The 11,030-nt window shown below is 51.4% G+C and overlaps 1 long non-coding RNA gene across 1 annotated transcript; it reads left to right on the top strand.

Annotated features, from left to right (window-relative positions):
- The first annotated feature begins 3,569 nt into the window (after positions 1 to 3,569).
- Positions 3,570 to 8,271, top strand: LOC125158300 (uncharacterized). The gene is made up of 3 exons (XR_007149323.1): positions 3,570 to 3,794; positions 4,354 to 4,537; positions 6,240 to 8,271. It is a non-coding gene; the product is annotated as an uncharacterized LOC125158300 (long non-coding RNA).
- The last annotated feature ends 2,759 nt before the right edge of the window (positions 8,272 to 11,030 follow it).

Below are 11,030 nucleotides of genomic sequence, written 5' to 3'. Positions count from 1 at the left end.
TCATCTGAAAATACCTTCCAAGTTGTCCCATAACAGGATTCTACGGCATCTTTGCACAAGGGAAAATGTGAAAGAAATAAAGGGTTACTCAGTAGACACTGCCAAGCGGCTTTCTTTTAAACCTAATGATGAGAGGGGTTTTTTTAATTTTGTAAGGAATATAATGATTTGGTAAAAATGTCTTTTACAACTTATAATGAAAATACGGTGAACATTTATTCTGTTAGTATTTTCACAAAACATTAGAAGTCCTAACTGTCACTGAAGTGTGCCATATGAGTATGGATTTCAGGAGTTTGGGCATAAAATTCCTCAGTTTTTCTCTTAGAGCTTAGAGTTTAACTTGTTCTAAGAAATACTCATACAATGCGGAAGTGCATAGATTTCAACAATCGTGGAATTATTTTCTCTGAAACCACCCAGAACATTATTGTAACAATTCTTCATGAAAAACCAGTATGATTAACCTTCAATTTATCTCTGACTATGGAGGATGCATATTTCAAAACAGGCTCTGGACCTTCTTTTGTCCTGTGAAACTAGCAGTATTTCATGGAAAATATGCGATGCAATCAGTGATGTCTACTTTGGGCCATGATTTCTACTTATGAAAAAATACAGTGAATTCAATATGGTTCTTGAAAGCATTTTGAAAAGTTCTTTTTTCCTGGAAAAAAAAATCTCATAAATATGAGTAATCTCTCTTTCCATTAGTACAGCATGACATTTATCTTTGTAGGTATAAAAACATGAATCAGCTGGCAACATATTTCTCAGGCAAGATTGCAGCCATTTTATTAGCGGGTCATTAACGGGAACTGTGGAGAGAGCTGAGTCATCACAGACCGTGACAGGAGGCGGAGGCTGCATTCTTGTCGCGCAGTGCAGCACGAGGTCCTCGTCGTATATGTAGTTATCTACGTGTCCCGCTTTTATCGAAACAGCAACTGGTAAGTGTCCTTCTTGGCATCCGGGATGAGGGTGTTTAGGTTACTTAGGCAAAGTGAAAATACATGGCAATGGTTTTGTTATCCGTGAAGGAAAATATCTTCTGACATTCAAAACTAGTCTTTGTGGGGGTGAGGGATCTTCTGGGGCTTGGTGCTTACAGATCCTTTTCCTGCAAATGAACTTCAGATATATTTTAAAAGACTCTTCAACCAAAAGCCACATATGCACGCTGGTGCCTGTCAGAGAAATGAGGCAAAGAAAGCCCGATTCGCACCTCAAGAGTCACAGTCCTTATGGGGAAACAAGATGTTCACACGCAAAGTATTACAGGACAAGATATATCATAAAGGCGGTGGTTCTGCTCAGCCCTGCAAAGTGGAGTCCTGTATGTTTCCCTGACATTTTTACTGACCATGGAGAAATTGTGACTCCTACAGATACACCCCGAAGTCCCTGACAGATGATTGAGAGATGACAGACAGATGATCGATAGAGGATAGACAGATGAGACATGACAGATGATAGATGATTGACAGATGAGATGATACATAACAGATGACCGAGGGATGATTAGGTGGCTGGATGGATGCAGACAGACGTGGACACTGAGACACCATTACAGGCACCTGGCAGGAAGTTCAACCAGTTCTGTGTCTTTTGTCGCCTCACAACTGACGGGCATAGTGACTGGGATTTAAGCCCAGGCCTCCCAACTGGGAATCCCGTGGCCAGTCTTACTCCTGCTGGGCAAGCTCTGGGACTAGGGGAGTGGCAGGGTCTTCCTCCCTCCCACCCCCCCCCCCTCCTCCCCACACCCTTGCAGCCCCCACGTCCCCTCAGATTCGGGCTCCCTCGCTCCTAACTTTGCTCCTCCTACACCTCCTCCTTCCCCTCTTCCTTTTCCCTCCCTCCTGCCTCCTCCCCCTGCACCCCTGATTTTCAAAGCTGACGTCACTTCGCCAGGAGATCCATGCAGAGGAATCTGAGGACACAACCACATCCTTGCACGCCCAACGCGGTCGGCCCTGGGCTCTCTGTTTTCCGAGTCCGGACTCCAGCGTCAGACCCCAGGCCCCCTTCTGGGCCCGTGCCACATCCGGTCCAGGTGGCGTGTCTGCCCTGTGGGTGGCGCCGGGGACAGGGAGCAGCAGAGGCACAACTGTTCCTCTGCCTCGAAGCCTCATTTTCGCCCCCTATGACTTCACCTCCGCAGCCCTGGATGGCTACAGAGTCCAGCTCAGACACGCAGCCTCGGTTTCACAGGCGACCCACAGACGAGTGTGCGGTGTTTGGGGCCAGAAGTCGGTGTATGGATCAGTGCGTCCTCCTCCTGTGCGGGCTGAAGTTAAGGTGCTCCCTGTATAAGTGCCCTTGAAGACAGCCCCACGATGACTCAGAAGGATAACGTGCTCCCGCAACACCGCGAGCAGGGCCTGTGCTGGGGCATTGATCCCCCCGAGACGGTCAGCCGAGCGCAAACGAAGCCGTCAGCCCTGCGCCTCTGCAACCAGGCCGGTCCACACCCGGAGAGGCGTTGGCTGTTTTTCCAGCGCAAGATTCATGTCGCCTTCGTGCACCCCCCGGAAGAAACGTCCACGAGGGCCCGACACCAGGCATGGAACCCGCTTCTTCGCTACCTCTCAGCGACACTTCTCGCACCAGGACTGAGGGTGCTCGGGGTTCGCGGGGCCAGCGAACTGGGAGCAGGACTCCCGGTTGTGCTTTCGGAGAGGCTGGAGCCAGGCCTGGGCGGGCACGTGGCAGGGCGGGGCCTCCAGGAGCTGCTTCCGCTTCCGCTGAGCACAAACTTCCTCGGCCGGCCTCCTCCTACGGTGGGTCCCCAAGTGAGCACATCCTCCCCCGGCCCGCCTCCTCCTCCCCCTCCTCCCCCTCCTCCCCCTCCCCCTCCTCCCTCCCCCCTCCCCCTCCCCCTTTCCTCCTCCGTCGGTCCCGGCTGAGCACACCCGCAGCCCGCAGTGAGAGCGGTCCCGACCCCACAGTCACGTGGCAGAGAAGCGTTCCTTTTGCAAATTACCCGGAATGGAGCAAATGCGAGGTCACGCAGGGCCCACCTCCTGACGCCACGATCTTAATTAGCTCTTGCAGACCCGACGCCTGGGGAACGGGTGTTAGGACTTCCACACAAGAATCCGAGAGACGCTCGGCACGTCACAAGGGCCGGCCGTGTGTTGAGATTTAACGGAAGGAGGCCTTGGATGGGACCCATGTGGGCTTTCAGAAAGAGCAGGAGGTCGTTTCACGGAACGTCCCCAAGAACGGTCAGTGCGTGCCCGTCACACGCCCGCGGCAGAGGGGCCGGGAGAGGCCTGGCCTCACGGAAGCTGCGTCCGGGTCGGGGCCGCGGAGGACGTAAGGGTGGTGGTGGCGTGAGGCCGCCCGGCCTCTGGGGAGGATGCCGGGGGCCTCCGGAGGCAGGCGGAGGAGCAGGGACCCGCCGTCATTGCGGAGAGGAGCCGGCAGCCGCCCCGGGAGGGACCGGGTCCAGCTCCGCGCGCCTGGGGCCAGGGCCGGCCCGGCCGGGACAGAGAGGCCTCCGGGAGCCGAGGGCAGGGCCCACCGGAGCCTGGCTCCAGACGCTGCCCTCGCTGCACGTTTCCCTGGGCGCAGCCTCCCAGCTCGGAGCGGATGGCCGGGCCCCGGGTCTGCCGGGGCAGAAGGGCCACCTCCTGCAGGGAGACTCGCCTGAGCCACCCGCACATGCCACCTAGAACACGTGCCTCTGCGAATCCAGGATGGCTGGGTTTTGATGAGGATGAACTCGGCACTTCCCCTTACTTTCAGAAGTGGAAAGTGCCTGGGCCTCTCAGAAATACCCCCTGCAGGTTAGGTTATTGGTCACGTTCAGGTATATCTGTGATCTTTAACATCCGTGTGGGTGTGGCTTGGCCACAAACGAGGTGTCCTCACTGTGACCTCACCATCCCCCACCCAGGGGTTGGAGTCCTCTTCCTATCCAAGGCACAAAGCCCAAAACTTTAGCTGTTCCTCCCTTCTGTCAAGAAAAATAACGTCTAGATTCTAAGTTGTCTGACTGCACACGCTTTCCCCTCGGTCCCTCAGCCCCAGAGGAGCAGGGCACTGGCTCAGGCTCCCGGGTGCCACCGGCCCTCCCCCTCCTCTCTGTGGGTCTGGTCCTGGCTTCACTTCGAGACCTCTCCCAACCCCAGGCTCAAACCCCAAGCTTTAACGCATCCTTTATTTTCTTTTATTTTCTGTAACGTTGACAATATTTATCACACTCTGGTAAATGAGTATTTGTAGTTATTATAATTATAATTATATATAGTCATTGAGTTATATAGTTATTATAGTTGTTGAGGGAAGTCTCATCCTAACATAAACCCCGCGTTCAAGAGTTACCGTGTCTCACTTTTCCAACAGATCACCTGTGGACATCACTTCCCCTGGTAACTGGTCCCAGGCGCTGGCAGTAGGGACTCCCACCTTTGGACTCAGTGAAGGAGCCTCAGAGAACGATGTGGTTCTCCTGTGGATCCTTGGTTCTGGAAATGAAGTGCCTCAGGACTCAGTTTATTTGTAGAATGAAGCATTCAACTAAACGAAGGTAAAAATAGGGAACCCTGCAAGCTTTCTGCATATAAGATACAAGAACAGTTTTTTTCAGTGCCCCTGTGCCTGGCACATTTTCCTAGGGACACCCCAGTCTTCCTGTTTGCCCCCAGGGTCGTTGGTCACTCTGTGTGACATTCAGCTGGTCCCCAGGTAGTTCTCCCAGATGTTACACGTGCAGCTGGTCTCAATTCCTGTGCTTCCACGTGACATTTTCATATTATTTCAAGACTCTTGACTTGGACCTGAGTAAACTCGCCGGGTTTACTGTTGTGACACATGCATTTGTGTGTTGCTGGGCCATGTGTTTCCCTGTATAACCCGCCTGGTTTTTCACGGCCAGAGGTGGGTGTAGTTAAAGCGCTCCAAATCACAGACCTCCAAGAATTGATGTACCTTTTTGATACATCTCCCTCCTGACAGGTCCAGTTTTCCATCTGGGCCAAATGGTAATGTAGTTTGGCTGATTTTCATGTGCTTGGACAGCTGTCCCCGGAGATCCCCATGCAGCTTGGACGACTGTCCCCAGAGACCCTGGTGCAGCCCGGACAGCTGTCCCCGGAAACCCCGGTGCAGAATTAGGGTTTTCCTTGGAGAGCCTTGCTAATCCTGTTCACTCACTTTTGTGAACAGTTTTATGTTAGGACATGACCAGTACGTTTATCCAAGTTTCGGGAAACACAAAGCCAGGAAGCCGAGTCTATGTCAAGTGATAGTCCTGGCTCATGACCACCGCAGAGATGAGATCAAGGGGGCAAAACGGATGAAATGAAATAACAGAAATGTCAAACCTACATTTGCATTAGAAACACACACGTACAGAGTGAGGAAGAGTGGGTTAGATCATATTTCAGCTAAAGGATTTATGGGATTTTAATTGGGATCAATACAATAAGTGACACTGTGGCCAGAAATGGATAGTACCAGGTCCCCTCCATCGACTCACATGTGGAAATGGAACAGTCGGGAGATCCTGGCACCCAACACTGATCAGTGAAGCTGTCAGCAAAATAGCTAAATAGAGACACAGATAAAAACACTCTGAAGAGCACTCAGCACCGAGCATTGGGCAACCATCTCAGGCATCAGCCAGAAATTATGGCATTTTTGATATTTCACATCCTTGTTATGAATACTTTATCACGGGAGGTGGAAATGCTGTGTGTCTCGAAATAACGTGACGCGATCAGATGAACTAGGTTTTCATTGATGACTGGCCGCTCCCCAAGGCGGGATGGGCTTACAGATGGCGGTTGCAAGTGGTGTCATGGGGCAAGGAAAACCGTCTCCGCCAGGAGCAGGAGGCTGTTGGGTCCCACACACCTGGAGGCTCACATTCCTGGCTGAACCAACAGCTGGAAGAGAAGTTGGGGAAGAAATCCTACAACTTTTAGGGCTTCTTGTAAAAGAGATTCAGTGATTGCTTGATTCAATAACCTTGTATGTATTTTAGTAACTTTGTACTTTGGGACAACATTCAGAGCGTTGAGAGCTAGCTGCCTGTAAAAACGGAGACAAAACAGTTGGACCAGGAGCCAGGCAATGGTCCTCCATAAGTTCCATCAGGACCCAGAGGTATAAATGCTTGGAAGTGGCAAATTTATAAATATTTGGCTCAAATAATCTTTTTAGATCATGTTTAGTAAGTCTTGATGTGTTTCAGTTGTGTTATGTCTGAAGATGTATTTCTTCTGTAGCTTCTACGGCCAGGGCGAGCAAGTCCAGCGCTATTTTCTTTGAGAAAGCAGACACAACTGCATCATCCCTTTGTCTCTGATGTTCCAAATGTTTCTTTAGAGCCTTTTCTTGGAGGATGGTCGGTGCCTACCACGTGAAAATGTCTGGTGTTCTCGAGTGTGTAAGCATCCATCCGTGTGTGGGTTCTGCTTAGTAGATTGCTTCCATTAAAAGATTTGCCTCATGAGCTCTTAAGTCGTAAGCATGCCGGTGTCTTCTGCTTCTAGTCAGTTGATTTAAGTGAATCTCAATCAAGATCCTCAAATCTCGTTCAGTAAAACGAATGGACCCACAAAGCTAGTATCTGGCGTCACCTACAAGTTCGGAGCGGATGTACGTCTGCACGCCCATGCGTATTAATCTAACCTGTGGGAGGAGGAGGTCCGTGGTCCAGAGAGCCTGATTTAACTCCGGTAATTTCCCCCACGTAGCGTCTTGGTGTGAAGGGCTGCAGGAAACACACCATGATTTTTATACTTTAGGAGGAAAGGTGGCTTTCACAATGTGTCAGAATCTTTCAGTGCAACGAACGGAGTCTGTGCACTCAGAAAACCTGTTTTGGATTTCTGATCCTTAGAAGGGGTTACTCTTGAAACACTGGAGAAACCGTGGCCTCTAGTAGGGCTTTAACAACCGAAGTCTGAAAGTTCTGCAGCAGACTGTGGGGTACGTCCTGGCTCCCAGGGGACTGGTCGCCCCAGGGAAGACCATAAGCATCGCCTGGGACGCTGGGGGGCCGGCGCTAGGACCACCCCTCTGACGCTGCTGCTGGCTTGGGGGCTGTCTCCAGACCTCCTGTGATTATCTTCTCAGACTGTGATCCCGAGTCTCGGTCACCAGAAACCGTTGGAAACATCAAGAAGCCATGAATGAGGACTGGCTCAATCACGGACTGGCTGCCTCATTCCCTCCAATTCTGCTTGCAGACCCGAGAATGTGTTTCCGTTCCTACTGCATTATAAAGAAGCAGGAGAAAACTAGTTTCCTGTCCTGCACACGTTAATGTTCTTTAGGTCGTTTTCAAGGGTGATGCCGTGTCTTCATTAAGCTACTGGCAGAGAGACTGACCAAAAGCACCTTGGTTTACATCTCAGTAGATGAAAACGTGCCTGCAGGTGGAGATTTGTGTGGGCCGACCACGTGCGGACTCACCGCTTATGTCACCTGTCCCCCAAAGACCCAGGAGCGCCCAGACTTCCCTTCGTCCTCAAGTTTGCCACTTGGTAAGGCTGTGTCTTCGACACCATCACCCAGAGAAAGATTTCTTGTACCCGCCTGCACTCTCCTGCAGCATCACAGACCCATCATTATGACCTGGCATGTGCCAGCCAGCACTCACTGGACGATGACACCCCTGTGCCCTGCCTCACGGCCCACGGGCCCTTGGGGACAGAGAGCAGGCAGTGCCGACCGAGGATAAGACAGACAAGGTCTATGTGGTGAAGTGCTGCTTTCCTTAAGAGAAAGGAAGAAACAGAAATGAAAGTCGCTCGTGTGTTCAGAGGTCCCCTGAGAAGCCAGGACCAGAATACCTACAGCCACATGTGAGTCAGATGCACCCCTACAGACACAGTGTCAGCTGCCCAGTGACCCAGTCTTCCCTCCCCACAAGGGCTCCACCGAGTGACCCATGTCGGGACTTCTCAGGGACCGAGGGGTCCATGATCCCTCTGATGAGGCAGGACGGCGCCTGGTCCCCGGCCATTCACAACATGGAGACACAGCCACGGCCCCCACTCTGCACATCTTCTGCAGATCCCGACATCCCGCCGTCCCTTTGGATTCTGCAGCCCTGCCTCAGCCCCTCCGGCACTGCCCTCCCGTGCTCCGGGTCCCCAAAGCTTCCATGCAAAGTTCTGTGGCTTCCATGGGACGTTCCCTGGGGCCACACAGCCCCGGCACCTTGTCCATGCACAGGCACGGTGCCCTGCGGGAGCCCTAGCAACGCCCCACGACGCACGCCTTTCGTCCGGTTTCTCTTACACAACTGACTTTAATCGCCAGCAGAGAAGACTCTTCGGCAAGCACTGAAACCCACCGATGTGCACTGTCTACGTGGGGTCTCAGGATGTGTGTGGCACGAAAGCCAACAATGAGGGTAACACACCGCCAGTGTTTGGGTGTGGGAATCAGAGCCGCTGCAAAACTTGCAACGCTTGTCGCTGCGAAGATTTTCAAACAGATTTTCTCCTTTTCAGATTAATTAAATAATGTATCTACTTTAAAGGACTTGCTACCATATTTGTCTTTTGCCGGTTTAGACAGAGGACCATGGCAGAGGACGTGCACGCGGTCACGTTAAGGAAACAGCAACTTCGGGCGCCGGCTTCCTAAAGCGGGACGCGTTTTGTACCTGGCTCGCAAACTCCTCTCCGGAGGAGGCCTTCTCCATCTCCTTCTTTATGAGGTGTTCTAAAGGTTTTCTTCCAAACTTTCCATGTTTTTTAGTTCCCTTTATATCTCTGTCTCTTGTTGTTTATTGTAAGCTTACTTGAGACGCTTGTATGATTTATAGTAACCGTTCACACTGTGCTTTATGTACACTAGCGAATGTATATTGCATGATATTTAGGATGCTTGGCGTCAGGTCCTGACTCGGCACCGTGTTGTCTGCAAACAACAGCTCCCGGCCAGTTCCAGCCGTGGCCGTGTCTGCACGGCCTTCAAGTTGAGAATGATTCATTCTCATCGCCTTCTGACGCCTCACCACTGACCCCACACACAGACACCCACATTTATGGTCACGGTTTCTGCTGGAGTCCGGGATGAGGCGCTCGGGATCTCGCAGGCTTCTCCCAGGGGGTCGGCCGGGCTGCGTCCTCATCCGCGGGCTCACCGGGGGACCATCTCCAAGTGATGCAGGTGTAGGTGGAATCCAGTCTTGCTGCTGGGAACCAAGGGCCCTCGGTCTCTGGCCATCTGCGTCCTGAACACGGGGCTGCCTGCAGTTCCCCACCGAAACATCCACAGGCGGGTCATATCGTGGGTATTTCTTCATGGCCAAGGCAAGAGCGAGAGACCCTGCGGAGATGTCCTGTAACATGGAGTAGTCATTGGAGAGATCGATGGCTTGTCACCTCTGCCATATCCTCCAGGTTGGAAGCAAGCCACAAATCCCACCCACGATGAGGCATGGGGTTCCTCCAAGGACATCAACACGGGAGGCAGGACCATCACGGGCACTTTATAGTTTCCTGGATGCACCTCCTTACTCTTTCAAAGGTGGTAAACATTTTTAATTCAATCGAAAAGGATAATGTGACAGATACTTCATATATGGCCCATAAAGCCCACAATATTAGTATTTGGCATTTTACAGAAACTATTTGTACACCCCAGACTTCATGGGCTATGCTGGGTGTGCAAACGCAGTGTACGGAACCTGACCTGGTGTCCCCACGTCAGTTATGAGGAAGAGGAAGAGAAGACAGAAAGTCAGAAGCTTTGTTCTTTGTGTTGTGTTGTCCATATCGTCAGACTGTGTTAACATACACAACACCTGTGTGTGAAGCCAAAGCTGAAGGAAAAAAGACATATGATCCCGGTACTTTGTGATGACATTCACTTTCCCTTTGCTTTGTCACCTGAGGCTCTCCCCCTGCCAACCTTCCCTTGTCCTGACCCATAGGCTCTCCACCTGCTGAACTTCTTTTTTTTTTAATTTTTTTAATGTTTATTTATTTTTGGGACAGAGACAGAGACAGAGCATGAACAGGGGAGGGGCAGAGAGAGGGAGACACAGAATCTGAAACAGGCTCCAGGCTCTGAGCTGTCAGAACAGAGTCTGATGCGGGGCTCAAACCCGCAAACCGTGAGATCATGACCTGAGCCGAAGTCGGATGCCCGACCAACTGAGCCACTCAGGCACCCCCTGCCGAACTTCTGTTGCTGGTTTGCTGGATGCCTTTGCCCTCGACAGCCAACTCAAGATTGAATTTCAAGTTGTTGAGATTTTCCTTCTGGAAACTTCCCCCCAGTCCCCAAAGCCCGAGTGACAAGTTCTTCCCACAGCCTCTAATGGTTGTGAAACGTGTCCTTACTTTTCCCTGTCCCTTCCTGTGCTGAATACACTAACAATGAGCAAGAATTGTGTCCTTATTGTTTATTGCTGTGTCTACAACTCACATCAGCAGAGAATGTGAATATGTGTGCATGCATGTGCACATGTGTAAGTGTGTGAGTGTTGCACATGTGTGTATGCACATGAGTGTGTGCACATGTGATGGTGTGTGCAGGCGTGTGTGAGACTAGTCACTCACATGTGTGCATGTGCGTGTGTATGTGTGCATGTGTGTGTATGTATGAGTGTGCATGTGTGTAGGCATGTGTGTGAAGGTGTGTGCGCAGGTTAAGTGTGAGGCTATGTGTGAATGGGTGTATGTGAGTGTGTGCACATGTGATGGTGTGTGCGTGTGTGAGACTGAGTGGGTGTGTTCATGTGAGTGTGCATATGTGAGTGTGTAGGCATTTGTGTGAATTGTGTGTGTTTGCACATCTGTGACTCACATGTGTGAGACTGAGTGTGGTCCTCCATGTGAGTGTGTGATATGCACATGTGAGTGTGCGTGTATGTGTGTGTGTATGTATGTGTGAATGTGCAGGGGGGGGTGTGACTGTGTGTGTGCAGGTATGTGTGAGACTTGCGAGAGTGGTCCTGTATGTGTGTGTGCACATGTGTGTGTGCACGTGTGCAGGCACGTGTGAGAGCATGTGCATGTGGTGTGCGTGCAAGTACACAGAGCCAACCGCAT

Source organism: Prionailurus viverrinus, unplaced genomic scaffold (assembly GCF_022837055.1).
Source record: "Prionailurus viverrinus isolate Anna unplaced genomic scaffold, UM_Priviv_1.0 scaffold_33, whole genome shotgun sequence".
Lineage (NCBI taxonomy): Eukaryota > Metazoa > Chordata > Mammalia > Carnivora > Felidae > Prionailurus > Prionailurus viverrinus.
The sequence above is the reverse complement of the archived record's forward strand: the minus strand, read 5'-3'. Positions and strand labels throughout refer to the sequence as shown.